Here is a 25,812-nt window from a genome sequence, read left to right on the forward strand (position 1 = left end):
AAGATCCATCGCGCGATGACAGCCCTGGCAGTCATCCGGCTTCCCGACATGCTCGGATCGTCCATCCGGTGTCATCTAGCAGGATTTTTTCGCACTTTCATTTAAACGGACTTCGTACGACAATGCGAGTGGAAACTCTTTATTACTTTGACAATGGAGAGGCATGCTGGGTGCGATCATACCAGCACAAATGCACTGGATCCCATCAGAACTCCGAAGTTAAGCGTGCTTGGGCGAGAGTAGTACTAGGATGGGTGACCTCCTGGGAAGTCCTCGTGTTGCACCCCTGTCACTTTTTTGGGCTATCTACCACTTTTTTCGAACAATCTTTCGGTTCTGGAACATCGATGCGAACTGAAACGCACGTTTAGTGCGTCGCCTCCTACGTTTCGGTTCGGATCTTTTTATTTTCTTCCGGATGGTGAATTCAAACACGTCCGGTCTTTATTATGGCGGGGTGATAGTGTCGTTTGATTCGATAAACGGAATTCGTTCTGACATTTCATTTGCGGTCAAATTATAGCGGGGGTTTGTTTAGATTCAGTGACGTACAGGCTATAGCGGATGAGTGTACTAGTGGATGCGAGTCATGAATCCGGTCGGAAGGTGTTTACTGGCCGTGAGCTACCCTTGGTGCACAAATATCGTTCCGACGATAACTTTTGATCCGCCCGTCAGATCGTCGCGATTCTTATATTGATTCGGGGGTACTCGGGAAGATCCATCGCGCGATGACAGCCCTGGCGGTCATCCGGCTTCCCGACATGCTCGGATCGTCCATCCGGTGTCATCTAGCAGGATTTTTTCGCACTTTCATTTAAACGGACTTCGTACGACAATGCGAGTGGAAACTCTTTATTACTTTGACAATGGAGAGGCATGCTGGGTGCGATCATACCAGCACAAATGCACTGGATCCCATCAGAACTCCGAAGTTAAGCGTGCTTGGGCGAGAGTAGTACTAGGATGGGTGACCTCCTGGGAAGTCCTCGTGTTGCACCCCTGTCACTTTTTTCGGCTATCTACCACTTTTTTCGAACAATCTTTCGGTTCTGGAACATCGATGCGAACTGAAACGCACGTTTAGTGCGTCGCCTCTTACGTTTCGGTTCGGATCTTTTTATTTTCTTCCGGATGGTGAATTCAAAGACGTCCGGTCTATATTATGGCGGGGTGATAGTGTCGTTTGATTCGATAAACGGAATTCGTTCTGACATTTCATTTGCAGTCAAATTATAGCGGGGGTTTGTTTAGATTCAGTGACGTACAGGCTATAGCGGATGAGTGTACTAGTGGATGCGAGTCATGAATCCGGTCGGAAGGTGTTTACTGGCCGTGAGCTACCCTTGGTGCACAAATATCGTTCCGACGATAACTTTTGATCCGCCCGTCAGATCGTCGCGATTCTTATATTGATTCGGGGGTACTCGGGAAGATCCATCGCGCGATGACAGCCCTGGCGGTCATCCGGCTTCCCGACATGCTCGGATCGTCCATCCGGTGTAATCTAGCAGGATTTTTTCGCACTTTCATTTAAACGGACTTCGTACGACAATGCGAGTGGAAACTCTTTATTACTTTGACAATGGAGAGGCATGCTGGGTGCGATCATACCAGCACAAATGCACTGGATCCCATCAGAACTCCGAAGTTAAGCGTGCTTGGGCGAGAGTAGTACTAGGATGGGTGACCTCCTGGGAAGTCCTCGTGTTGCACCCCTGTCACTTTTTTCGGCTATCTACCACTTTTTTCGAACAATCTTTCGGTTCTGGAACATCGATGCGAACTGAAACGCACGTTTAGTGCGTCGCCTCCTACGTTTCGGTTCGGATCTTTTTATTTTCTTCCGGATGGTGAATTCAAACACGTCCGGTCTTTATTATGGCGGGGTGATAGTGTCGTTTGATTCGCTAAACGGAATTCGTTCTGACATTTCATTTGCAGTCAAATTATAGCGGGGGTTTGTTTAGATTCAGTGACGTACAGGCTATAGCGGATGAGTGTACTAGTGGATGCGAGTCATGAATCCGGTCGGAAGGTGTTTACTGGCCGTGAGCTACCCTTGGTGCACAAATATCGTTCCGACGATAACTTTTGATCCGCCCGTCAAATCGTAGCGATTCTTATATTGATTCGGGGGTACTCGGGAAGATCCATCGCGCGATGACAGCCCTGGCAGTCATCCGGCTTCCCGACATGCTCGGATCGTCCATCCGGTGTCATCTAGCAGGATTTTTTCGCACTTTCATTTAAACGGACTTCGTACGACAATGCGAGTGGAAACTCTTTATTACTTTGACAATGGAGAGGCATGCTGGGTGCGATCATACCAGCACAAATGCACTGGATCCCATCAGAACTCCGAAGTTAAGCGTGCTTGGGCGAGAGTAGTACTAGGATGGGTGACCTCCTGGGAAGTCCTCGTGTTGCACCCCTGTCACTTTTTTGGGCTATCTACCACTTTTTTCGAACAATCTTTCGGTTCTGGAACATCGATGCGAACTGAAACGCACGTTTAGTGCGTCGCCTCCTACGTTTCGGTTCGGATCTTTTTATTTTCTTCCGGATGGTGAATTCAAACACGTCCGGTCTTTATTATGGCGGGGTGATAGTGTCGTTTGATTCGATAAACGGAATTCGTTCTGACATTTCATTTGCGGTCAAATTATAGCGGGGGTTTGTTTAGATTCAGTGACGTACAGGCTATAGCGGATGAGTGTACTAGTGGATGCGAGTCATGAATCCGGTCGGAAGGTGTTTACTGGCCGTGAGCTACCCTTGGTGCACAAATATCGTTCCGACGATAACTTTTGATCCGCCCGTCAGATCGTCGCGATTCTTATATTGATTCGGGGGTACTCGGGAAGATTCATCGCGCGATGACAGCCCTGGCGGCCATCCGGCTTCCCGACATGCTCGGATCGTCCATCCGGTGTCATCTAGCAGGATTTTTTCGCACTTTCATTTAAACGGACTTCGTACGACAATGCGAGTGGAAACTCTTTATTACTTTGACAATGGAGAGGCATGCTGGGTGCGATCATACCAGCACAAATGCACTGGATCCCATCAGAACTCCGAAGTTAAGCGTGCTTGGGCGAGAGTAGTACTAGGATGGGTGACCTCCTGGGAAGTCCTCGTGTTGCACCCCTGTCACTTTTTTCGGCTATCTACCACTTTTTTCGAACAATCTTTCGGTTCTGGAACATCGATGCGAACTGAAACGCACGTTTAGTGCGTCGCCTCATACGTTTCGGTTCGGATCTTTTTATTTTCTTCCGGATGGTGAATTCAAAGACGTCAGGTCTTTATTATGGCGGGCTGATAGTGTCGTTTGATTCGATAAACGGAATTCGTTCTGACATTTCATTTGCGGTCAAATTATAGCGGGGGTTTGTTTAGATTCAGTGACGTACAGGCTATAGCGGATGAGTGTACTAGTGGATGCGAGTCATGAATCCGGTCGGAAGGTGTTTACTGGCCGTGAGCTACCCTTGGTGCACAAATATCGTTCCGACGATAACTTTTGATCCGCCCGTCAGATCGTCGCGATTCTTATATTGATTCGGGGGTACTCGGGAAGATCCATCGCGCGATGACAGCCCTGGCGGTCATCCGGCTTCCCGACATGCTCGGATCGTCCATCCGGTGTAATCTAGCAGGATTTTTTCGCACTTTCATTTAAACGGACTTCGTACGACAATGCGAGTGGAAACTCTTTATTACTTTGACAATGGAGAGGCATGCTGGGTGCGATCATACCAGCACAAATGCACTGGATCCCATCAGAACTCCGAAGTTAAGCGTGCTTGGGCGAGAGTAGTACTAGGATGGGTGACCTCCTGGGAAGTCCTCGTGTTGCACCCCTGTCACTTTTTTCGGCTATCTACCACTTTTTTCGAACAATCTTTCGGTTCTGGAACATCGATGCGAACTGAAACGCACGTTTAGTGCGTCGCCTCCTACGTTTCGGTTCGGATCTTTTTATTTTCTTCCGGATGGTGAATTCAAACACGTCCGGTCTTTATTATGGCGGGGTGATAGTGTCGTTTGATTCGATAAACGGAATTCGTTCTGACATTTCATTTGCAGTCAAATTATAGCGGGGGTTTGTTTAGATTCAGTGACGTACAGGCTATAGCGGATGAGTGTACTAGTGGATGCGAGTCATGAATCCGGTCGGAAGGTGTTTACTGGCCGTGAGCTACCCTTGGTGCACAAATATCGTTCCGACGATAACTTTTGATCCGCCCGTCAGATCGTAGCGATTCTTATATTGATTCGGGGGTACTCGGGAAGATCCATCGCGCGATGACAGCCCTGGCAGTCATCCGGCTTCCCGACATGCTCGGATCGTCCATCCGGTGTCATCTAGCAGGATTTTTTCGCACTTTCATTTAAACGGACTTCGTACGACAATGCGAGTGGAAACTCTTTATTACTTTGACAATGGAGAGGCATGCTGGGTGCGATCATACCAGCACAAATGCACTGGATCCCATCAGAACTCCGAAGTTAAGCGTGCTTGGGCGAGAGTAGTACTAGGATGGGTGACCTCCTGGGAAGTCCTCGTGTTGCACCCCTGTCACTTTTTTGGGCTATCTACCACTTTTTTCGAACAATCTTTCGGTTCTGGAACATCGATGCGAACTGAAACGCACGTTTAGTGCGTCGCCTCCTACGTTTCGGTTCGGATCTTTTTATTTTCTTCCGGATGGTGAATTCAAAGACGTCCGGTCTTTATTATGGCGGGGTGATAGTGTCGTTTGATTCGATAAACGGAATTCGTTCTGACATTTCATTTGCGGTCAAATTATAGCGGGGGTTTGTTTAGATTCAGTGACGTACAGGCTATAGCGGATGAGTGTACTAGTGGATGCGAGTCATGAATCCGGTCGGAAGGTGTTTACTGGCCGTGAGCTACCCTTGGTGCACAAATATCGTTCCGACGATAACTTTTGATCCGCCCGTCAGATCGTCGCGATTCTTATATTGATTCGGGGGTACTCGGGAAGATCCATCGCGCGATGACAGCCCTGGCGGTCATCCGGCTTCCCGACATGCTCGGATCGTCCATCCGGTGTCATCTAGCAGGATTTTTTCGCACTTTCATTTAAACGGACTTCGTACGACAATGCGAGTGGAAACTCTTTATTACTTTGACAATGGAGAGGCATGCTGGGTGCGATCATACCAGCACAAATGCACTGGATCCCATCAGAACTCCGAAGTTAAGCGTGCTTGGGCGAGAGTAGTACTAGGATGGGTGACCTCCTGGGAAGTCCTCGTGTTGCACCCCTGTCACTGTTTTCGGCTATCTACCACTTTTTTCGAACAATCTTTCGGTTCTGGAACATCGATGCGAACTGAAACGCACGTTTAGTGCGTCGCCTCCTACGTTTCGGTTCGGATCTTTTTATTTTCTTCCGGATGGTGAATTCAAACACGTCCGGTCTTTATTATGGCGGGGTGATAGTGTCGTTTGATTCGATAAACGGAATTCGTTCTGACATTTCATTTGCGGTCAAATTATAGCGGGGGTTTGTTTAGATTCAGTGACGTACAGGCTATAGCGGATGAGTGTACTAGTGGATGAGAGTCATGAATCCGGTCGGAAGGTGTTTACTGGCCGTGAGCTACCCTTGGTGCACAAATATCGTTCCGACGATAACTTTTGATCCGCCCGTCAGATCGTGGCGATTCTTATATTGATTCGGGGGTACTCGGGAAGATTCATCGCGCGATGACAGCCCTGGCGGCCATCCGGCTTCCCGACATGCTCGGATCGTCCATCCGGTGTCATCTAGCAGGATTTTTTCGCACTTTCATTTAAACGGACTTCGTACGACAATGCGAGTGGAAACTCTTTATTACTTTGACAATGGAGAGGCATGCTGGGTGCGATCATACCAGCACAAATGCACTGGATCCCATCAGAACTTCGAAGTTAAGCGTGCTTGGGCGAGAGTAGTACTAGGATGGGTGACCTCCTGGGAAGTCCTCGTGTTGCACCCCTGTCACTTTTTTCGGCTATCTACCACTTTTTTCGAACAATCTTTCGGTTCTGGAACATCGATGCGAACTGAAACGCACGTTTAGTGCGTCGCCTCATACGTTTCGGTTCGGATCTTTTTATTTTCTTCCGGATGGTGAATTCAAAGACGTCAGGTCTTTATTATGGCGGGCTGATAGTGTCGTTTGATTCGATAAACGGAATTCGTTCTGACATTTCATTTGCGGTCAAATTATAGCGGGGGTTTGTTTAGATTCAGTGACGTACAGGCTATAGCGGATGAGTGTACTAGTGGATGCGAGTCATGAATCCGGTCGGAAGGTGTTTACTGGCCGTGAGCTACCCTTGGTGCACAAATATCGTTCCGACGATAACTTTTGATCCGCCCGTCAAATCGTAGCGATTCTTATATTGATTCGGGGGTACTCGGGAAGATTAATCGCGCGATGACAGCCCTGGCGGTCATCCGGCTTCCCGACATGCTCGGATCGTCCATCCGGTGTCATCTAGCAGGATTTTTTCGCACTTTCATTTAAACGGACTTCGTACGACAATGCGAGTGGAAACTCTTTATTACTTTGACAATGGAGAGGCATGCTGGGTGCGATCATACCAGCACAAATGCACTGGATCCCATCAGAACTCCGAAGTTAAGCGTGCTTGGGCGAGAGTAGTACTAGGATGGGTGACCTCCTGGGAAGTCCTCGTGTTGCACCCCTGTCACTTTTTTCGGCTATCTACCACTTTTTTCGAACAATCTTTCGGTTCTGGAACATCGATGCGAACTGAAACGCACGTTTAGTGCGTCGCCTCCTACGTTTCGGTTCGGATCTTTTTATTTTCTTCCGGATGGTGAATTCAAACACGTCCGGTCTTTATTATGGCGGGGTGATAGTGTCGTTTGATTCGATAAACGGAATTCGTTCTGACATTTCATTTGCGGTCAAATTATAGCGGGGGTTTGTTTAGATTCAGTGACGTACAGGCTATAGCGGATGAGTGTACTAGTGGATGCGAGTCATGAATCCGGTCGGAAGGTGTTTACTGGCCGTGAGCTACCCTTGGTGCACAAATATCGTTCCGACGATAACTTTTGATCCGCCCGTCAGATCGTCGCGATTCTTATATTGATTCGGGGGTACTCGGGAAGATCCATCGCGCGATGACAGCCCTGGCGGTCATCCGGCCTCCCGACATGCTCGGATCGTCCATCCGGTGTCATCTAGCAGGATTTTTTCGCACTTTCATTTAAACGGACTTCGTACGACAATGCGAGTGGAAACTCTTTATTACTTTGACAATGGAGAGGCATGCTGGGTGCGATCATACCAGCACAAATGCACTGGATCCCATCAGAACTCCGAAGTTAAGCGTGCTTGGGCGAGAGTAGTACTAGGATGGGTGACCTCCTGGGAAGTCCTCGTGTTGCACCCCTGTCACTTTTTTCGGCTATCTACCACTTTTTTCGAACAATCTTTCGGTTCTGGAACATCGATGCGAACTGAAACGCACGTTTAGTGCGTCGCCTCTTACGTTTCGGTTCGGATCTTTTTATTTTCTTCCGGATGGTGAATTCAAAGACGTCCGGTCTATATTATGGCGGGGTGATAGTGTCGTTTGATTCGATAAACGGAATTCGTTCTGACATTTCATTTGCAGTCAAATTATAGCGGGGGTTTGTTTAGATTCAGTGACGTACAGGCTATAGCGGATGAGTGTACTAGTGGATGCGAGTCATGAATCCGGTCGGAAGGTGTTTACTGGCCGTGAGCTACCCTTGGTGCACAAATATCGTTCCGACGATAACTTTTGATCCGCCCGTCAGATCGTCGCGATTCTTATATTGATTCGGGGGTACTCGGGAAGATCCATCGCGCGATGACAGCCCTGGCGGTCATCCGGCTTCCCGACATGCTCGGATCGTCCATCCGGTGTAATCTAGCAGGATTTTTTCGCACTTTCATTTAAACGGACTTCGTACGACAATGCGAGTGGAAACTCTTTATTACTTTGACAATGGAGAGGCATGCTGGGTGCGATCATACCAGCACAAATGCACTGGATCCCATCAGAACTCCGAAGTTGAGCGTGCTTGGGCGAGAGTAGTACTAGGATGGGTGACCTCCTGGGAAGTCCTCGTGTTGCACCCCTGTCACTTTTTTCGGCTATCTACCACTTTTTTCGAACAATCTTTCGGTTCTGGAACATCGATGCGAACTGAAACGCACGTTTAGTGCGTCGCCTCCTACGTTTCGGTTCAGATCTTTTTATTTTCTTCCGGATGGTGAATTCAAACACGTCCGGTCTTTATTATGGCGGGGTGATAGTGTCGTTTGATTCGATAAACGGAATTCGTTCTGACATTTCATTTGCGGTCAAATTATAGCGGGGGTTTGTTTAGATTCAGTGACGTACAGGCTATAGCGGATGAGTGTACTAGTGGATGAGAGTCATGAATCCGGTCGGAAGGTGTTTACTGGCCGTGAGCTACCCTTGGTGCACAAATATCGTTCCGACGATAACTTTTGATCCGCCCGTCAGATCGTGGCGATTCTTATATTGATTCGGGGGTACTCGGGAAGATTCATCGCGCGATGACAGCCCTGGCGGCCATCCGGCTTCCCGACATGCTCGGATCGTCCATCCGGTGTCATCTAGCAGGATTTTTTCGCACTTTCATTTAAACGGACTTCGTACGACAATGCGAGTGGAAACTCTTTATTACTTTGACAATGGAGAGGCATGCTGGGTGCGATCATACCAGCACAAATGCACTGGATCCCATCAGAACTTCGAAGTTAAGCGTGCTTGGGCGAGAGTAGTACTAGGATGGGTGACCTCCTGGGAAGTCCTCGTGTTGCACCCCTGTCACTTTTTTCGGCTATCTACCACTTTTTTCGAACAATCTTTCGGTTCTGGAACATCGATGCGAACTGAAACGCACGTTTAGTGCGTCGCCTCATACGTTTCGGTTCGGATCTTTTTATTTTCTTCCGGATGGTGAATTCAAAGACGTCAGGTCTTTATTATGGCGGGCTGATAGTGTCGTTTGATTCGATAAACGGAATTCGTTCTGACATTTCATTTGCGGTCAAATTATAGCGGGGGTTTGTTTAGATTCAGTGACGTACAGGCTATAGCGGATGAGTGTACTAGTGGATGCGAGTCATGAATCCGGTCGGAAGGTGTTTACTGGCCGTGAGCTACCCTTGGTGCACAAATATCGTTCCGACGATAACTTTTGATCCGCCCGTCAGATCGTCGCGATTCTTATATTGATTCGGGGGTACTCGGGAAGATCCATCGCGCGATGACAGCCCTGGCGGTCATCCGGCTTCCCGACATGCTCGGATCGTCCATCCGGTGTAATCTAGCAGGATTTTTTCGCACTTTCATTTAAACGGACTTCGTACGACAATGCGAGTGGAAACTCTTTATTACTTTGACAATGGAGAGGCATGCTGGGTGCGATCATACCAGCACAAATGCACTGGATCCCATCAGAACTCCGAAGTTAAGCGTGCTTGGGCGAGAGTAGTACTAGGATGGGTGACCTCCTGGGAAGTCCTCGTGTTGCACCCCTGTCACTTTTTTCGGCTATCTACCACTTTTTTCGAACAATCTTTCGGTTCTGGAACATCGATGCGAACTGAAACGCACGTTTAGTGCGTCGCCTCCTACGTTTCGGTTCGGATCTTTTTATTTTCTTCCGGATGGTGAATTCAAACACGTCCGGTCTTTATTATGGCGGGGTGATAGTGTCGTTTGATTCGATAAACGGAATTCGTTCTGACATTTCATTTGCAGTCAAATTATAGCGGGGGTTTGTTTAGATTCAGTGACGTACAGGCTATAGCGGATGAGTGTACTAGTGGATGCGAGTCATGAATCCGGTCGGAAGGTGTTTACTGGCCGTGAGCTACCCTTGGTGCACAAATATCGTTCCGACGATAACTTTTGATCCGCCCGTCAGATCGTAGCGATTCTTATATTGATTCGGGGGTACTCGGGAAGATCCATCGCGCGATGACAGCCCTGGCAGTCATCCGGCTTCCCGACATGCTCGGATCGTCCATCCGGTGTCATCTAGCAGGATTTTTTCGCACTTTCATTTAAACGGACTTCGTACGACAATGCGAGTGGAAACTCTTTATTACTTTGACAATGGAGAGGCATGCTGGGTGCGATCATACCAGCACAAATGCACTGGATCCCATCAGAACTCCGAAGTTAAGCGTGCTTGGCCGAGAGTAGTACTAGGATGGGTGACCTCCTGGGAAGTCCTCGTGTTGCACCCCTGTCACTTTTTTGGGCTATCTACCACTTTTTTCGAACAATCTTTCGGTTCTGGAACATCGATGCGAACTGAAACGCACGTTTAGTGCGTCGCCTCCTACGTTTCGGTTCGGATCTTTTTATTTTCTTCCGGATGGTGAATTCAAAGACGTCCGGTCTTTATTATGGCGGGGTGATAGTGTCGTTTGATTCGATAAACGGAATTCGTTCTGACATTTCATTTGCGGTCAAATTATAGCGGGGGTTTGTTTAGATTCAGTGACGTACAGGCTATAGCGGATGAGTGTACTAGTGGATGCGAGTCATGAATCCGGTCGGAAGGTGTTTACTGGCCGTGAGCTACCCTTGGTGCACAAATATCGTTCCGACGATAACTTTTGATCCGCCCGTCAGATCGTCGCGATTCTTATATTGATTCGGGGGTACTCGGGAAGATCCATCGCGCGATGACAGCCCTGGCGGTCATCCGGCTTCCCGACATGCTCGGATCGTCCATCCGGTGTCATCTAGCAGGATTTTTTCGCACTTTCATTTAAACGGACTTCGTACGACAATGCGAGTGGAAACTCTTTATTACTTTGACAATGGAGAGGCATGCTGGGTGCGATCATACCAGCACAAATGCACTGGATCCCATCAGAACTCCGAAGTTAAGCGTGCTTGGGCGAGAGTAGTACTAGGATGGGTGACCTCCTGGGAAGTCCTCGTGTTGCACCCCTGTCACTGTTTTCGGCTATCTACCACTTTTTTCGAACAATCTTTCGGTTCTGGAACATCGATGCGAACTGAAACGCACGTTTAGTGCGTCGCCTCCTACGTTTCGGTTCGGATCTTTTTATTTTCTTCCGGATGGTGAATTCAAACACGTCCGGTCTTTATTATGGCGGGGTGATAGTGTCGTTTGATTCGATAAACGGAATTCGTTCTGACATTTCATTTGCGGTCAAATTATAGCGGGGGTTTGTTTAGATTCAGTGACGTACAGGCTATAGCGGATGAGTGTACTAGTGGATGAGAGTCATGAATCCGGTCGGAAGGTGTTTACTGGCCGTGAGCTACCCTTGGTGCACAAATATCGTTCCGACGATAACTTTTGATCCGCCCGTCAGATCGTGGCGATTCTTATATTGATTCGGGGGTACTCGGGAAGATTCATCGCGCGATGACAGCCCTGGCGGCCATCCGGCTTCCCGACATGCTCGGATCGTCCATCCGGTGTCATCTAGCAGGATTTTTTCGCACTTTCATTTAAACGGACTTCGTACGACAATGCGAGTGGAAACTCTTTATTACTTTGACAATGGAGAGGCATGCTGGGTGCGATCATACCAGCACAAATGCACTGGATCCCATCAGAACTTCGAAGTTAAGCGTGCTTGGGCGAGAGTAGTACTAGGATGGGTGACCTCCTGGGAAGTCCTCGTGTTGCACCCCTGTCACTTTTTTCGGCTATCTACCACTTTTTTCGAACAATCTTTCGGTTCTGGAACATCGATGCGAACTGAAACGCACGTTTAGTGCGTCGCCTCATACGTTTCGGTTCGGATCTTTTTATTTTCTTCCGGATGGTGAATTCAAAGACGTCAGGTCTTTATTATGGCGGGCTGATAGTGTCGTTTGATTCGATAAACGGAATTCGTTCTGACATTTCATTTGCGGTCAAATTATAGCGGGGGTTTGTTTAGATTCAGTGACGTACAGGCTATAGCGGATGAGTGTACTAGTGGATGCGAGTCATGAATCCGGTCGGAAGGTGTTTACTGGCCGTGAGCTACCCTTGGTGCACAAATATCGTTCCGACGATAACTTTTGATCCGCCCGTCAAATCGTAGCGATTCTTATATTGATTCGGGGGTACTCGGGAAGATTAATCGCGCGATGACAGCCCTGGCGGTCATCCGGCTTCCCGACATGCTCGGATCGTCCATCCGGTGTCATCTAGCAGGATTTTTTCGCACTTTCATTTAAACGGACTTCGTACGACAATGCGAGTGGAAACTCTTTATTACTTTGACAATGGAGAGGCATGCTGGGTGCGATCATACCAGCACAAATGCACTGGATCCCATCAGAACTCCGAAGTTAAGCGTGCTTGGGCGAGAGTAGTACTAGGATGGGTGACCTCCTGGGAAGTCCTCGTGTTGCACCCCTGTCACTTTTTTCGGCTATCTACCACTTTTTTCGAACAATCTTTCGGTTCTGGAACATCGATGCGAACTGAAACGCACGTTTAGTGCGTCGCCTCCTACGTTTCGGTTCGGATCTTTTTATTTTCTTCCGGATGGTGAATTCAAACACGTCCGGTCTTTATTATGGCGGGGTGATAGTGTCGTTTGATTCGATAAACGGAATTCGTTCTGACATTTCATTTGCGGTCAAATTATAGCGGGGGTTTGTTTAGATTCAGTGACGTACAGGCTATAGCGGATGAGTGTACTAGTGGATGCGAGTCATGAATCCGGTCGGAAGGTGTTTACTGGCCGTGAGCTACCCTTGGTGCACAAATATCGTTCCGACGATAACTTTTGATCCGCCCGTCAGATCGTCGCGATTCTTATATTGATTCGGGGGTACTCGGGAAGATCCATCGCGCGATGACAGCCCTGGCGGTCATCCGGCCTCCCGACATGCTCGGATCGTCCATCCGGTGTCATCTAGCAGGATTTTTTCGCACTTTCATTTAAACGGACTTCGTACGACAATGCGAGTGGAAACTCTTTATTACTTTGACAATGGAGAGGCATGCTGGGTGCGATCATACCAGCACAAATGCACTGGATCCCATCAGAACTCCGAAGTTAAGCGTGCTTGGGCGAGAGTAGTACTAGGATGGGTGACCTCCTGGGAAGTCCTCGTGTTGCACCCCTGTCACTTTTTTCGGCTATCTACCACTTTTTTCGAACAATCTTTCGGTTCTGGAACATCGATGCGAACTGAAACGCACGTTTAGTGCGTCGCCTCTTACGTTTCGGTTCGGATCTTTTTATTTTCTTCCGGATGGTGAATTCAAAGACGTCCGGTCTATATTATGGCGGGGTGATAGTGTCGTTTGATTCGATAAACGGAATTCGTTCTGACATTTCATTTGCAGTCAAATTATAGCGGGGGTTTGTTTAGATTCAGTGACGTACAGGCTATAGCGGATGAGTGTACTAGTGGATGCGAGTCATGAATCCGGTCGGAAGGTGTTTACTGGCCGTGAGCTACCCTTGGTGCACAAATATCGTTCCGACGATAACTTTTGATCCGCCCGTCAGATCGTCGCGATTCTTATATTGATTCGGGGGTACTCGGGAAGATCCATCGCGCGATGACAGCCCTGGCGGTCATCCGGCTTCCCGACATGCTCGGATCGTCCATCCGGTGTAATCTAGCAGGATTTTTTCGCACTTTCATTTAAACGGACTTCGTACGACAATGCGAGTGGAAACTCTTTATTACTTTGACAATGGAGAGGCATGCTGGGTGCGATCATACCAGCACAAATGCACTGGATCCCATCAGAACTCCGAAGTTGAGCGTGCTTGGGCGAGAGTAGTACTAGGATGGGTGACCTCCTGGGAAGTCCTCGTGTTGCACCCCTGTCACTTTTTTCGGCTATCTACCACTTTTTTCGAACAATCTTTCGGTTCTGGAACATCGATGCGAACTGAAACGCACGTTTAGTGCGTCGCCTCCTACGTTTCGGTTCAGATCTTTTTATTTTCTTCCGGATGGTGAATTCAAACACGTCCGGTCTTTATTATGGCGGGGTGATAGTGTCGTTTGATTCGATAAACGGAATTCGTTCTGACATTTCATTTGCGGTCAAATTATAGCGGGGGTTTGTTTAGATTCAGTGACGTACAGGCTATAGCGGATGAGTGTACTAGTGGATGAGAGTCATGAATCCGGTCGGAAGGTGTTTACTGGCCGTGAGCTACCCTTGGTGCACAAATATCGTTCCGACGATAACTTTTGATCCGCCCGTCAGATCGTGGCGATTCTTATATTGATTCGGGGGTACTCGGGAAGATTCATCGCGCGATGACAGCCCTGGCGGCCATCCGGCTTCCCGACATGCTCGGATCGTCCATCCGGTGTCATCTAGCAGGATTTTTTCGCACTTTCATTTAAACGGACTTCGTACGACAATGCGAGTGGAAACTCTTTATTACTTTGACAATGGAGAGGCATGCTGGGTGCGATCATACCAGCACAAATGCACTGGATCCCATCAGAACTTCGAAGTTAAGCGTGCTTGGGCGAGAGTAGTACTAGGATGGGTGACCTCCTGGGAAGTCCTCGTGTTGCACCCCTGTCACTTTTTTCGGCTATCTACCACTTTTTTCGAACAATCTTTCGGTTCTGGAACATCGATGCGAACTGAAACGCACGTTTAGTGCGTCGCCTCATACGTTTCGGTTCGGATCTTTTTATTTTCTTCCGGATGGTGAATTCAAAGACGTCAGGTCTTTATTATGGCGGGCTGATAGTGTCGTTTGATTCGATAAACGGAATTCGTTCTGACATTTCATTTGCGGTCAAATTATAGCGGGGGTTTGTTTAGATTCAGTGACGTACAGGCTATAGCGGATGAGTGTACTAGTGGATGCGAGTCATGAATCCGGTCGGAAGGTGTTTACTGGCCGTGAGCTACCCTTGGTGCACAAATATCGTTCCGACGATAACTTTTGATCCGCCCGTCAGATCGTCGCGATTCTTATATTGATTCGGGGGTACTCGGGAAGATCCATCGCGCGATGACAGCCCTGGCGGTCATCCGGCTTCCCGACATGCTCGGATCGTCCATCCGGTGTAATCTAGCAGGATTTTTTCGCACTTTCATTTAAACGGACTTCGTACGACAATGCGAGTGGAAACTCTTTATTACTTTGACAATGGAGAGGCATGCTGGGTGCGATCATACCAGCACAAATGCACTGGATCCCATCAGAACTCCGAAGTTGAGCGTGCTTGGGCGAGAGTAGTACTAGGATGGGTGACCTCCTGGGAAGTCCTCGTGTTGCACCCCTGTCACTTTTTTCGGCTATCTACCACTTTTTTCGAACAATCTTTCGGTTCTGGAACATCGATGCGAACTGAAACGCACGTTTAGTGCGTCGCCTCCTACGTTTCGGTTCAGATCTTTTTATTTTCTTCCGGATGGTGAATTCAAACACGTCCGGTCTTTATTATGGCGGGGTGATAGTGTCGTTTGATTCGATAAACGGAATTCGTTCTGACATTTCATTTGCGGTCAAATTATAGCGGGGGTTTGTTTAGATTCAGTGACGTACAGGCTATAGCGGATGAGTGTACTAGTGGATGAGAGTCATGAATCCGGTCGGAAGGTGTTTACTGGCCGTGAGCTACCCTTGGTGCACAAATATCGTTCCGACGATAACTTTTGATCCGCCCGTCAGATCGTGGCGATTCTTATATTGATTCGGGGGTACTCGGGAAGATTCATCGCGCGATGACAGCCTTGGCGGCCATCCGGCTTCCCGACATGCTCGGATCGTCCATCCGGTGTCATCTAGCAGGATTTTTTCGCACTTTCATTTAAACGGACTTCGTACGACAATGCGAGTGGAAACTCTTTATTACTTTGACAATGGAGAGGCATGCTGGGTGCGATCATACCAGCACAAATGCACTGGATCCCATCAGAACTTCGAAGTTAAGCGTGCTTGGGCGAGAGTAGTACTAGGATGGGTGACCTCCTGGGAAGTCCTCGTGTTGCACCCCTGTCACTTTTTTCGGCTATCTACCACTTTTTTCGAACAATCTTTCGGTTCTGGAACATCGATGCGAACTGAAACGCACGTTTAGTGCGTCGCCTCATACGTTTCGGTTCGGATCTTTTTATTTTCTTCCGGATGGTGAATTCAAAGACGTCAGGTCTTTATTATGGCGGGCTGATAGTGTCGTTTGATTCGATAAACGGAATTCGTTCTGACATTTCATTTGCGGTCAAATTATAGCGGGGGTTTGTTTAGATTCAGTGACGTACAGGCTATAGCGGATGAGTGTACTAGTGGATGCGAGTCATGAATCCGGTCGGAAGGTGTTTACTGGCCGTGAGCTACCCTTGGTGCACAAATATCGTTCCGACGATAACTTTTGATCCGCCCGTCAGATCGTCGCGATTCTTATATTGATTCGGGGGTACTCGGGAAGATCCATCGCGCGATGACAGCCCTGGCGGTCATCCGGCCTCCCGACATGCTCGGATCGTCCATCCGGTGTCATCTAGCAGGATTTTTTCGCACTTTCATTTAAACGGACTTCGTACGACAATGCGAGTGGAAACTCTTTATTACTTTGACAATGGAGAGGCATGCTGGGTGCGATCATACCAGCACAAATGCACTGGATCCCATCAGAACTCCGAAGTTAAGCGTGCTTGGGCGAGAGTAGTACTAGGATGGGTGACCTCCTGGGAAGTCCTCGTGTTGCACCCCTGTCACTTTTTTCGGCTATCTACCACTTTTTTCGAACAATCTTTCGGTTCTGGAACATCGATGCGAACTGAAACGCACGTTTAGTGCGTCGCCTCTTACGTTTCGGTTCGGATCTTTTTATTTTCTTCCGGATGGTGAATTCAAAGACGTCCGGTCTATATTATGGCGGGGTGATAGTGTCGTTTGATTCGATAAACGGAATTCGTTCTGACATTTCATTTGCAGTCAAATTATAGCGGGGGTTTGTTTAGATTCAGTGACGTACAGGCTATAGCGGATGAGTGTACTAGTGGATGCGAGTCATGAATCCGGTCGGAAGGTGTTTACTGGCCGTGAGCTACCCTTGGTGCACAAATATCGTTCCGACGATAACTTTTGATCCGCCCGTCAGATCGTCGCGATTCTTATATTGATTCGGGGGTACTCGGGAAGATCCATCGCGCGATGACAGCCCTGGCGGTCATCCGGCTTCCCGACATGCTCGGATCGTCCATCCGGTGTAATCTAGCAGGATTTTTTCGCACTTTCATTTAAACGGACTTCGTACGACAATGCGAGTGGAAACTCTTTATTACTTTGACAATGGAGAGGCATGCTGGGTGCGATCATACCAGCACAAATGCACTGGATCCCATCAGAACTCCGAAGTTGAGCGTGCTTGGGCGAGAGTAGTACTAGGATGGGTGACCTCCTGGGAAGTCCTCGTGTTGCACCCCTGTCACTTTTTTCGGCTATCTACCACTTTTTTCGAACAATCTTTCGGTTCTGGAACATCGATGCGAACTGAAACGCACGTTTAGTGCGTCGCCTCCTACGTTTCGGTTCAGATCTTTTTATTTTCTTCCGGATGGTGAATTCAAACACGTCCGGTCTTTATTATGGCGGGGTGATAGTGTCGTTTGATTCGATAAACGGAATTCGTTCTGACATTTCATTTGCGGTCAAATTATAGCGGGGGTTTGTTTAGATTCAGTGACGTACAGGCTATAGCGGATGAGTGTACTAGTGGATGAGAGTCATGAATCCGGTCGGAAGGTGTTTACTGGCCGTGAGCTACCCTTGGTGCACAAATATCGTTCCGACGATAACTTTTGATCCGCCCGTCAGATCGTGGCGATTCTTATATTGATTCGGGGGTACTCGGGAAGATTCATCGCGCGATGACAGCCCTGGCGGCCATCCGGCTTCCCGACATGCTCGGATCGTCCATCCGGTGTCATCTAGCAGGATTTTTTCGCACTTTCATTTAAACGGACTTCGTACGACAATGCGAGTGGAAACTCTTTATTACTTTGACAATGGAGAGGCATGCTGGGTGCGATCATACCAGCACAAATGCACTGGATCCCATCAGAACTTCGAAGTTAAGCGTGCTTGGGCGAGAGTAGTACTAGGATGGGTGACCTCCTGGGAAGTCCTCGTGTTGCACCCCTGTCACTTTTTTCGGCTATCTACCACTTTTTTCGAACAATCTTTCGGTTCTGGAACATCGATGCGAACTGAAACGCACGTTTAGTGCGTCGCCTCATACGTTTCGGTTCGGATCTTTTTATTTTCTTCCGGATGGTGAATTCAAAGACGTCAGGTCTTTATTATGGCGGGCTGATAGTGTCGTTTGATTCGATAAACGGAATTCGTTCTGACATTTCATTTGCGGTCAAATTATAGCGGGGGTTTGTTTAGATTCAGTGACGTACAGGCTATAGCGGATGAGTGTACTAGTGGATGCGAGTCATGAATCCGGTCGGAAGGTGTTTACTGGCCGTGAGCTACCCTTGGTGCACAAATATCGTTCCGACGATAACTTTTGATCCGCCCGTCAGATCGTCGCGATTCTTATATTGATTCGGGGGTACTCGGGAAGATCCATCGCGCGATGACAGCCCTGGCGGTCATCCGGCTTCCCGACATGCTCGGATCGTCCATCCGGTGTAATCTAGCAGGATTTTTTCGCACTTTCATTTAAACGGACTTCGTACGACAATGCGAGTGGAAACTCTTTATTACTTTGACAATGGAGAGGCATGCTGGGTGCGATCATACCAGCACAAATGCACTGGATCCCATCAGAACTCCGAAGTTGAGCGTGCTTGGGCGAGAGTAGTACTAGGATGGGTGACCTCCTGGGAAGTCCTCGTGTTGCACCCCTGTCACTTTTTTCGGCTATCTACCACTTTTTTCGAACAATCTTTCGGTTCTGGAACATCGATGCGAACTGAAACGCACGTTTAGTGCGTCGCCTCCTACGTTTCGGTTCAGATCTTTTTATTTTCTTCCGGATGGTGAATTCAAACACGTCCGGTCTTTATTATGGCGGGGTGATAGTGTCGTTTGATTCGATAAACGGAATTCGTTCTGACATTTCATTTGCGGTCAAATTATAGCGGGGGTTTGTTTAGATTCAGTGACGTACAGGCTATAGCGGATGAGTGTACTAGTGGATGAGAGTCATGAATCCGGTCGGAAGGTGTTTACTGGCCGTGAGCTACCCTTGGTGCACAAATATCGTTCCGACGATAACTTTTGATCCGCCCGTCAGATCGTGGCGATTCTTATATTGATTCGGGGGTACTCGGGAAGATTCATCGCGCGATGACAGCCTTGGCGGCCATCCGGCTTCCCGACATGCTCGGATCGTCCATCCGGTGTCATCTAGCAGGATTTTTTCGCACTTTCATTTAAACGGACTTCGTACGACAATGCGAGTGGAAACTCTTTATTACTTTGACAATGGAGAGGCATGCTGGGTGCGATCATACCAGCACAAATGCACTGGATCCCATCAGAACTTCGAAGTTAAGCGTGCTTGGGCGAGAGTAGTACTAGGATGGGTGACCTCCTGGGAAGTCCTCGTGTTGCACCCCTGTCACTTTTTTCGGCTATCTACCACTTTTTTCGAACAATCTTTCGGTTCTGGAACATCGATGCGAACTGAAACGCACGTTTAGTGCGTCGCCTCATACGTTTCGGTTCGGATCTTTTTATTTTCTTCCGGATGGTGAATTCAAAGACGTCAGGTCTTTATTATGGCGGGCTGATAGTGTCGTTTGATTCGATAAACGGAATTCGTTCTGACATTTCATTTGCGGTCAAATTATAGCGGGGGTTTGTTTAGATTCAGTGACGTACAGGCTATAGCGGATGAGTGTACTAGTGGATGCGAGTCATGAATCCGGTCGGAAGGTGTTTACTGGCCGTGAGCTACCCTTGGTGCACAAATATCGTTCCGACGATAACTTTTGATCCGCCCGTCAGATCGTCGCGATTCTTATATTGATTCGGGGGTACTCGGGAAGATCCATCGCGCGATGACAGCCCTGGCGGTCATCCGGCCTCCCGACATGCTCGGATCGTCCATCCGGTGTCATCTAGCAGGATTTTTTCGCACTTTCATTTAAACGGACTTCGTACGACAATGCGAGTGGAAACTCTTTATTACTTTGACAATGGAGAGGCATGCTGGGTGCGATCATACCAGCACAAATGCACTGGATCCCATCAGAACTCCGAAGTTAAGCGTGCTTGGGCGAGAGTAGTACTAGGATGGGCGACCTCCTGGGAAGTCCTCGTGTTGCACCCCTGTCACTTTTTTCGGCTATCTACCACTTTTTTCGAACAATCTTTCGGTTCTGGAACATCGATGCGAACTGAAACGCACGTTTAGTGCGTCGCCTCTTACGTTTCGGTTCGGATCTTTTTATTTTCTTCCGGATGGTGAATTCAAAGACGTCCGGTCTATATTATGGCGGGGTGATAGTGTCGTTTGATTCGATAAACGGAATTCGTTCTGACATTTCATTTGCAGTCAAATTATAGCGGGGGTTTGTTTAGATTCAGTGACGTACAGGCTATAGCGGATGAGTGTACTAGTGGATGCGAGTCATGAATCCGGTCGGAAGGTGTTTACTGGCCGTGAGCTACCCTTGGTGCACAAATATCGTTCCGACGATAACTTTTGATCCGCCCGTCAGATCGTCGCGATTCTTATATTGATTCGGGGGTACTCGGGAAGATCCATCGCGCGATGACAGCCCTGGCGGTCATCCGGCTTCCCGACATGCTCGGATCGTCCATCCGGTGTAATCTAGCAGGATTTTTTCGCACTTTCATTTAAACGGACTTCGTACGACAATGCGAGTGGAAACTCTTTATTACTTTGACAATGGAGAGGCATGCTGGGTGCGATCATACCAGCACAAATGCACTGGATCCCATCAGAACTCCGAAGTTGAGCGTGCTTGGGCGAGAGTAGTACTAGGATGGGTGACCTCCTGGGAAGTCCTCGTGTTGCACCCCTGTCACTTTTTTCGGCTATCTACCACTTTTTTCGAACAATCTTTCGGTTCTGGAACATCGATGCGAACTGAAACGCACGTTTAGTGCGTCGCCTCCTACGTTTCGGTTCAGATCTTTTTATTTTCTTCCGGATGGTGAATTCAAACACGTCCGGTCTTTATTATGGCGGGGTGATAGTGTCGTTTGATTCGATAAACGGAATTCGTTCTGACATTTCATTTGCGGTCAAATTATAGCGGGGGTTTGTTTAGATTCAGTGACGTACAGGCTATAGCGGATGAGTGTACTAGTGGATGAGAGTCATGAATCCGGTCGGAAGGTGTTTACTGGCCGTGAGCTACCCTTGGTGCACAAATATCGTTCCGACGATAACTTTTGATCCGCCCGTCAGATCGTGGCGATTCTTATATTGATTCGGGGGTACTCGGGAAGATTCATCGCGCGATGACAGCCCTGGCGGCCATCCGGCTTCCCGACATGCTCGGATCGTCCATCCGGTGTCATCTAGCAGGATTTTTTCGCACTTTCATTTAAACGGACTTCGTACGACAATGCGAGTGGAAACTCTTTATTACTTTGACAATGGAGAGGCATGCTGGGTGCGATCATACCAGCACAAATGCACTGGATCCCATCAGAACTTCGAAGTTAAGCGTGCTTGGGCGAGAGTAGTACTAGGATGGGTGACCTCCTGGGAAGTCCTCGTGTTGCACCCCTGTCACTTTTTTCGGCTATCTACCACTTTTTTCGAACAATCTTTCGGTTCTGGAACATCGATGCGAACTGAAACGCACGTTTAGTGCGTCGCCTCATACGTTTCGGTTCGGATCTTTTTATTTTCTTCCGGATGGTGAATTCAAAGACGTCAGGTCTTTATTATGGCGGGCTGATAGTGTCGTTTGATTCGATAAACGGAATTCGTTCTGACATTTCATTTGCGGTCAAATTATAGCGGGGGTTTGTTTAGATTCAGTGACGTACAGGCTATAGCGGATGAGTGTACTAGTGGATGCGAGTCATGAATCCGGTCGGAAGGTGTTTACTGGCCGTGAGCTACCCTTGGTGCACAAATATCGTTCCGACGATAACTTTTGATCCGCCCGTCAGATCGTCGCGATTCTTATATTGATTCGGGGGTACTCGGGAAGATCCATCGCGCGATGACAGCCCTGGCGGTCATCCGGCTTCCCGACATGCTCGGATCGTCCATCCGGTGTAATCTAGCAGGATTTTTTCGCACTTTCATTTAAACGGACTTCGTACGACAATGCGAGTGGAAACTCTTTATTACTTTGACAATGGAGAGGCATGCTGGGTGCGATCATACCAGCACAAATGCACTAGATCCCATCAGAACTCCGAAGTTAAGCGTGCTTGGGCGAGAGTAGTACTAGGATGGGTGACCTCCTGGGAAGTCCTCGTGTTGCACCCCTGTCACTTTTTTCGGCTATCTACCACTTTTTTCGAACAATCTTTCGGTTCTGGAACATCGATGCGAACTGAAACGCACGTTTAGTGCGTCGCCTCCTACGTTTCGGTTCGGATCTTTTTATTTTCTTCCAGATGGTGAATTCAAACACGTCCGGTCTTTATTATGGCGGGGTGATAGTGTCGTTTGATTCGATAAACGGAATTCGTTCTGACATTTCATTTGCGGTCAAATTATAGCGGGGGTTTGTTTAGATTCAGTGACGTACAGGCTATAGCGGATGAGTGTACTAGTGGATGAGAGTCATGAATCCGGTCGGAAGGTGTTTACTGGCCGTGAGCTACCCTTGGTGCACAAATATCGTTCCGACGATAACTTTTGATCCGCCCGTCAGATCGTGGCGATTCTTATATTGATTCGGGGGTACTCGGGAAGATTCATCGCGCGATGACAGCCCTGGCGGCCATCCGGCTTCCCGACATGCTCGGATCGTCCATCCGGTGTCATCTAGCAGGATTTTTTCGCACTTTCATTTAAACGGACTTCGTACGACAATGCGAGTGGAAACTCTTTATTACTTTGACAATGGAGAGGCATGCTGGGTGCGATCATACCAGCACAAATGCACTGGATCCCATCAGAACTTCGAAGTTAAGCGTGCTTGGGCGAGAGTAGTACTAGGATGGGTGACCTCCTGGGAAGTCCTCGTGTTGCACCCCTGTCACTTTTTTCGGCTATCTACCACTTTTTTCGAACAATCTTTCGGTTCTGGAACATCGATGCGAACTGAAACGCACGTTTAGTGCGTCGCCTCATACGTTTCGGTCCGGATCTTTTTATTTTCTTCCGGATGGTGAATTCAAAGACGTCAGGTCTTTATTATGGCGGGCTGATAGTGTCGTTTGATTCGATAAACGGAATTCGTTCTGACATTTCATTTGCGGTCAAATTATAGCGGGGGTTTGTTTAGATTCAGTGACGTACAGGCTATAGCGGATGAGTGTACTAGTGGATGCGAGTCATGAATCCGGTCGGAAGGTGTTTACTGGCCGTGAGCTACCCTTGGTGCACAAATATCGTTCCGACGATAACTTTTGATCCGCCCGTCAGATCGTCGCGATTCTTATATTGATTCGGGGGTACTCGGGAAGATCCATCGCGCGATGACAGCCCTGGCGGTCATCCGGCTTCCCGACATGCTCGGATCGTCCATCCGGTGTAATCTAGCAGGATTTTTTCGCACTTTCATTTAAACGGACTTCGTACGACAATGCGAGTGGAAACTCTTTATTACTTTGACAATGGAGAGGCATGCTGGGTGCGATCATACCAGCACAAATGCACTGGATCCCATCAGAACTCCGAAGTTAAGCGTGCTTGGGCGAGAGTAGTACTAGGATGGGTGACCTCCTGGGAAGTCCTCGTGTTGCACCCCTGTCACTTTTTTCGGCTATCTACCACTTTTTTCGAACAATCTTTCGGTTCTGGAACATCGATGCGAACTGAAACGCACGTTTAGTGCGTCGCCTCCTACGTTTCGGTTCGGATCTTTTTATTTTCTTCCGGATGGTGAATTCAAACACGTCCGGTCTTTATTATGGCGGGGTGATAGTGTCGTTTGATTCGATAAACGGAATTCGTTCTGACATTTCATTTGCGGTCAAATTATAGCGGGGGTTTGTTTAGATTCAGTGACGTACAGGCTATAGCGGATGAGTGTACTAGTGGATGAGAGTCATGAATCCGGTCGGAAGGTGTTTACTGGCCGTGAGCTACCCTTGGTGCACAAATATCGTTCCGACGATAACTTTTGATCCGCCCGTCAGATCGTGGCGATTCTTATATTGATTCGGGGGTACTCGGGAAGATTCATCGCGCGATGACAGCCCTGGCGGCCATCCGGCTTCCCGACATGCTCGGATCGTCCATCCGGTGTCATCTAGCAGGATTTTTTCGCACTTTCATTTAAACGGACTTCGTACGACAATGCGAGTGGAAACTCTTTATTACTTTGACAATGGAGAGGCATGCTGGGTGCGATCATACCAGCACAAATGCACTGGATCCCATCAGAACTTCGAAGTTAAGCGTGCTTGGGCGAGAGTAGTACTAGGATGGGTGACCTCCTGGGAAGTCCTCGTGTTGCACCCCTGTCACTTTTTTCGGCTATCTACCACTTTTTTCGAACAATCTTTCGGTTCTGGAACATCGATGCGAACTGAAACGCACGTTTAGTGCGTCGCCTCATACGTTTCGGTTCGGATCTTTTTATTTTCTTCCGGATGGTGAATTCAAAGACGTCAGGTCTTTATTATGGCGGGCTGATAGTGTCGTTTGATTCGATAAACGGAATTCGTTCTGACATTTCATTTGCGGTCAAATTATAGCGGGGGTTTGTTTAGATTCAGTGACGTACAGGCTATAGCGGATGAGTGTACTAGTGGATGCGAGTCATGAATCCGGTCGGAAGGTGTTTACTGGCCGTGAGCTACCCTTGGTGCACAAATATCGTTCCGACGATAACTTTTGATCCGCCCGTCAGATCGTAGCGATTCTTATATTGATTCGGGGGTACTCGGGAAGATTAATCGCGCGATGACAGCCCTGGCGGTCATCCGGCTTCCCGACATGCTCGGATCGTCCATCCGGTGTCATCTAGCAGGATTTTTTCGCACTTTCATTTAAACGGACTTCGTACGACAATGCGAGTGGAAACTCTTTATTACTTTGACAATGGAGAGGCATGCTGGGTGCGATCATACCAGCACAAATGCACTGGATCCCATCAGAACTCCGAAGTTAAGCGTGCTTGGGCGAGAGTAGTACTAGGATGGGTGACCTCCTGGGAAGTCCTCGTGTTGCACCCCTGTCACTTTTTTCGGCTATCTACCACTTTTTTCGAACAATCTTTCGGTTCTGGAACATCGATGCGAACTGAAACGCACGTTTAGTGCGTCGCCTCATACGTTTCGGTTCGGATCTTTTTATTTTCTTCCGGATGGTGAATTCAAACACGTCCGGTCTTTATTATGGCGGGGTGATAGTGTCGTTTGATTCGATAAACGGAATTCGTTCTGACATTTCATTTGCGGTCAAATTATAGCGGGGGTTTGTTTAGATTCAGTGACGTACAGGCTATAGCGGATGAGTGTACTAGTGGATGCGAGTCATGAATCCGGTCGGAAGGTGTTTACTGGCCGTGAGCTACCCTTGGTGCACAAATATCGTTCCGACGATAACTTTTGATCCGCCCGTCAGATCGTCGCGATTCTTATATTGATTCGGGGGTACTCGGGAAGATCCATCGCGCGATGACAGCCCTGGCGGTCATC

The 25,812-nt window shown here is 48.3% G+C and overlaps 36 non-coding genes across 36 annotated transcripts; all 36 read left to right on the plus strand.

The window, feature by feature from the left end:
- Positions 1 to 168: 168 nt before the first annotated feature.
- LOC143871011 (5S ribosomal RNA) lies at positions 169 to 287 on the plus strand. Its single transcript, XR_013245786.1, has one exon. It is a non-coding gene; the product is annotated as a 5S ribosomal RNA (ribosomal RNA).
- A 597-nt stretch (positions 288 to 884) lies between these two features.
- LOC143871012 (5S ribosomal RNA) lies at positions 885 to 1,003 on the plus strand. The gene has a single exon (XR_013245788.1). It is a non-coding gene; the product is annotated as a 5S ribosomal RNA (ribosomal RNA).
- A 597-nt stretch (positions 1,004 to 1,600) lies between these two features.
- On the plus strand, positions 1,601 to 1,719 carry LOC143871013 (5S ribosomal RNA). Its single transcript, XR_013245789.1, has one exon. It is a non-coding gene; the product is annotated as a 5S ribosomal RNA (ribosomal RNA).
- Positions 1,720 to 2,316: 597 nt separating this feature from the next.
- LOC143871014 (5S ribosomal RNA) lies at positions 2,317 to 2,435 on the plus strand. Its single transcript, XR_013245790.1, has one exon. It is a non-coding gene; the product is annotated as a 5S ribosomal RNA (ribosomal RNA).
- A 597-nt stretch (positions 2,436 to 3,032) lies between these two features.
- On the plus strand, positions 3,033 to 3,151 carry LOC143871016 (5S ribosomal RNA). The gene has a single exon (XR_013245792.1). It is a non-coding gene; the product is annotated as a 5S ribosomal RNA (ribosomal RNA).
- Positions 3,152 to 3,748: 597 nt separating this feature from the next.
- LOC143871017 (5S ribosomal RNA) lies at positions 3,749 to 3,867 on the plus strand. The gene has a single exon (XR_013245794.1). It is a non-coding gene; the product is annotated as a 5S ribosomal RNA (ribosomal RNA).
- A 597-nt stretch (positions 3,868 to 4,464) lies between these two features.
- On the plus strand, positions 4,465 to 4,583 carry LOC143871018 (5S ribosomal RNA). Its single transcript, XR_013245795.1, has one exon. It is a non-coding gene; the product is annotated as a 5S ribosomal RNA (ribosomal RNA).
- Positions 4,584 to 5,180: 597 nt separating this feature from the next.
- Positions 5,181 to 5,299, plus strand: LOC143871019 (5S ribosomal RNA). Its single transcript, XR_013245796.1, has one exon. It is a non-coding gene; the product is annotated as a 5S ribosomal RNA (ribosomal RNA).
- Positions 5,300 to 5,896: 597 nt separating this feature from the next.
- LOC143873595 (5S ribosomal RNA) lies at positions 5,897 to 6,015 on the plus strand. Its single transcript, XR_013248299.1, has one exon. It is a non-coding gene; the product is annotated as a 5S ribosomal RNA (ribosomal RNA).
- Positions 6,016 to 6,612: 597 nt separating this feature from the next.
- Positions 6,613 to 6,731, plus strand: LOC143871020 (5S ribosomal RNA). The gene has a single exon (XR_013245797.1). It is a non-coding gene; the product is annotated as a 5S ribosomal RNA (ribosomal RNA).
- A 597-nt stretch (positions 6,732 to 7,328) lies between these two features.
- Positions 7,329 to 7,447, plus strand: LOC143871021 (5S ribosomal RNA). Its single transcript, XR_013245798.1, has one exon. It is a non-coding gene; the product is annotated as a 5S ribosomal RNA (ribosomal RNA).
- A 597-nt stretch (positions 7,448 to 8,044) lies between these two features.
- LOC143874054 (5S ribosomal RNA) lies at positions 8,045 to 8,163 on the plus strand. Its single transcript, XR_013248744.1, has one exon. It is a non-coding gene; the product is annotated as a 5S ribosomal RNA (ribosomal RNA).
- A 597-nt stretch (positions 8,164 to 8,760) lies between these two features.
- On the plus strand, positions 8,761 to 8,879 carry LOC143873596 (5S ribosomal RNA). Its single transcript, XR_013248300.1, has one exon. It is a non-coding gene; the product is annotated as a 5S ribosomal RNA (ribosomal RNA).
- Positions 8,880 to 9,476: 597 nt separating this feature from the next.
- On the plus strand, positions 9,477 to 9,595 carry LOC143871024 (5S ribosomal RNA). The gene has a single exon (XR_013245799.1). It is a non-coding gene; the product is annotated as a 5S ribosomal RNA (ribosomal RNA).
- Positions 9,596 to 10,192: 597 nt separating this feature from the next.
- On the plus strand, positions 10,193 to 10,311 carry LOC143874001 (5S ribosomal RNA). The gene has a single exon (XR_013248692.1). It is a non-coding gene; the product is annotated as a 5S ribosomal RNA (ribosomal RNA).
- Positions 10,312 to 10,908: 597 nt separating this feature from the next.
- On the plus strand, positions 10,909 to 11,027 carry LOC143871025 (5S ribosomal RNA). Its single transcript, XR_013245800.1, has one exon. It is a non-coding gene; the product is annotated as a 5S ribosomal RNA (ribosomal RNA).
- Positions 11,028 to 11,624: 597 nt separating this feature from the next.
- LOC143873597 (5S ribosomal RNA) lies at positions 11,625 to 11,743 on the plus strand. Its single transcript, XR_013248301.1, has one exon. It is a non-coding gene; the product is annotated as a 5S ribosomal RNA (ribosomal RNA).
- A 597-nt stretch (positions 11,744 to 12,340) lies between these two features.
- LOC143871026 (5S ribosomal RNA) lies at positions 12,341 to 12,459 on the plus strand. The gene has a single exon (XR_013245801.1). It is a non-coding gene; the product is annotated as a 5S ribosomal RNA (ribosomal RNA).
- A 597-nt stretch (positions 12,460 to 13,056) lies between these two features.
- Positions 13,057 to 13,175, plus strand: LOC143871027 (5S ribosomal RNA). The gene has a single exon (XR_013245802.1). It is a non-coding gene; the product is annotated as a 5S ribosomal RNA (ribosomal RNA).
- A 597-nt stretch (positions 13,176 to 13,772) lies between these two features.
- On the plus strand, positions 13,773 to 13,891 carry LOC143874055 (5S ribosomal RNA). Its single transcript, XR_013248745.1, has one exon. It is a non-coding gene; the product is annotated as a 5S ribosomal RNA (ribosomal RNA).
- A 597-nt stretch (positions 13,892 to 14,488) lies between these two features.
- LOC143873598 (5S ribosomal RNA) lies at positions 14,489 to 14,607 on the plus strand. Its single transcript, XR_013248302.1, has one exon. It is a non-coding gene; the product is annotated as a 5S ribosomal RNA (ribosomal RNA).
- A 597-nt stretch (positions 14,608 to 15,204) lies between these two features.
- LOC143874056 (5S ribosomal RNA) lies at positions 15,205 to 15,323 on the plus strand. Its single transcript, XR_013248746.1, has one exon. It is a non-coding gene; the product is annotated as a 5S ribosomal RNA (ribosomal RNA).
- A 597-nt stretch (positions 15,324 to 15,920) lies between these two features.
- Positions 15,921 to 16,039, plus strand: LOC143873601 (5S ribosomal RNA). Its single transcript, XR_013248304.1, has one exon. It is a non-coding gene; the product is annotated as a 5S ribosomal RNA (ribosomal RNA).
- Positions 16,040 to 16,636: 597 nt separating this feature from the next.
- Positions 16,637 to 16,755, plus strand: LOC143871029 (5S ribosomal RNA). The gene has a single exon (XR_013245804.1). It is a non-coding gene; the product is annotated as a 5S ribosomal RNA (ribosomal RNA).
- Positions 16,756 to 17,352: 597 nt separating this feature from the next.
- LOC143874057 (5S ribosomal RNA) lies at positions 17,353 to 17,471 on the plus strand. The gene has a single exon (XR_013248747.1). It is a non-coding gene; the product is annotated as a 5S ribosomal RNA (ribosomal RNA).
- A 597-nt stretch (positions 17,472 to 18,068) lies between these two features.
- LOC143873602 (5S ribosomal RNA) lies at positions 18,069 to 18,187 on the plus strand. Its single transcript, XR_013248305.1, has one exon. It is a non-coding gene; the product is annotated as a 5S ribosomal RNA (ribosomal RNA).
- A 597-nt stretch (positions 18,188 to 18,784) lies between these two features.
- LOC143874058 (5S ribosomal RNA) lies at positions 18,785 to 18,903 on the plus strand. Its single transcript, XR_013248748.1, has one exon. It is a non-coding gene; the product is annotated as a 5S ribosomal RNA (ribosomal RNA).
- Positions 18,904 to 19,500: 597 nt separating this feature from the next.
- LOC143873603 (5S ribosomal RNA) lies at positions 19,501 to 19,619 on the plus strand. Its single transcript, XR_013248306.1, has one exon. It is a non-coding gene; the product is annotated as a 5S ribosomal RNA (ribosomal RNA).
- A 597-nt stretch (positions 19,620 to 20,216) lies between these two features.
- LOC143873119 (5S ribosomal RNA) lies at positions 20,217 to 20,335 on the plus strand. The gene has a single exon (XR_013247840.1). It is a non-coding gene; the product is annotated as a 5S ribosomal RNA (ribosomal RNA).
- Positions 20,336 to 20,932: 597 nt separating this feature from the next.
- Positions 20,933 to 21,051, plus strand: LOC143874059 (5S ribosomal RNA). Its single transcript, XR_013248749.1, has one exon. It is a non-coding gene; the product is annotated as a 5S ribosomal RNA (ribosomal RNA).
- Positions 21,052 to 21,648: 597 nt separating this feature from the next.
- On the plus strand, positions 21,649 to 21,767 carry LOC143873604 (5S ribosomal RNA). The gene has a single exon (XR_013248307.1). It is a non-coding gene; the product is annotated as a 5S ribosomal RNA (ribosomal RNA).
- Positions 21,768 to 22,364: 597 nt separating this feature from the next.
- On the plus strand, positions 22,365 to 22,483 carry LOC143873488 (5S ribosomal RNA). The gene has a single exon (XR_013248196.1). It is a non-coding gene; the product is annotated as a 5S ribosomal RNA (ribosomal RNA).
- Positions 22,484 to 23,080: 597 nt separating this feature from the next.
- LOC143873605 (5S ribosomal RNA) lies at positions 23,081 to 23,199 on the plus strand. The gene has a single exon (XR_013248308.1). It is a non-coding gene; the product is annotated as a 5S ribosomal RNA (ribosomal RNA).
- Positions 23,200 to 23,796: 597 nt separating this feature from the next.
- On the plus strand, positions 23,797 to 23,915 carry LOC143871030 (5S ribosomal RNA). Its single transcript, XR_013245805.1, has one exon. It is a non-coding gene; the product is annotated as a 5S ribosomal RNA (ribosomal RNA).
- A 597-nt stretch (positions 23,916 to 24,512) lies between these two features.
- LOC143873606 (5S ribosomal RNA) lies at positions 24,513 to 24,631 on the plus strand. Its single transcript, XR_013248309.1, has one exon. It is a non-coding gene; the product is annotated as a 5S ribosomal RNA (ribosomal RNA).
- Positions 24,632 to 25,228: 597 nt separating this feature from the next.
- On the plus strand, positions 25,229 to 25,347 carry LOC143871031 (5S ribosomal RNA). Its single transcript, XR_013245806.1, has one exon. It is a non-coding gene; the product is annotated as a 5S ribosomal RNA (ribosomal RNA).
- The last annotated feature ends 465 nt before the right edge of the window (positions 25,348 to 25,812 follow it).

Source organism: Tasmannia lanceolata, unplaced genomic scaffold (genome assembly GCF_043159265.1).
Source record: "Tasmannia lanceolata isolate RefF3 unplaced genomic scaffold, GAP_Taslan_0.1 ptg000003l, whole genome shotgun sequence".
NCBI lineage: Eukaryota > Viridiplantae > Streptophyta > Magnoliopsida > Canellales > Winteraceae > Tasmannia > Tasmannia lanceolata.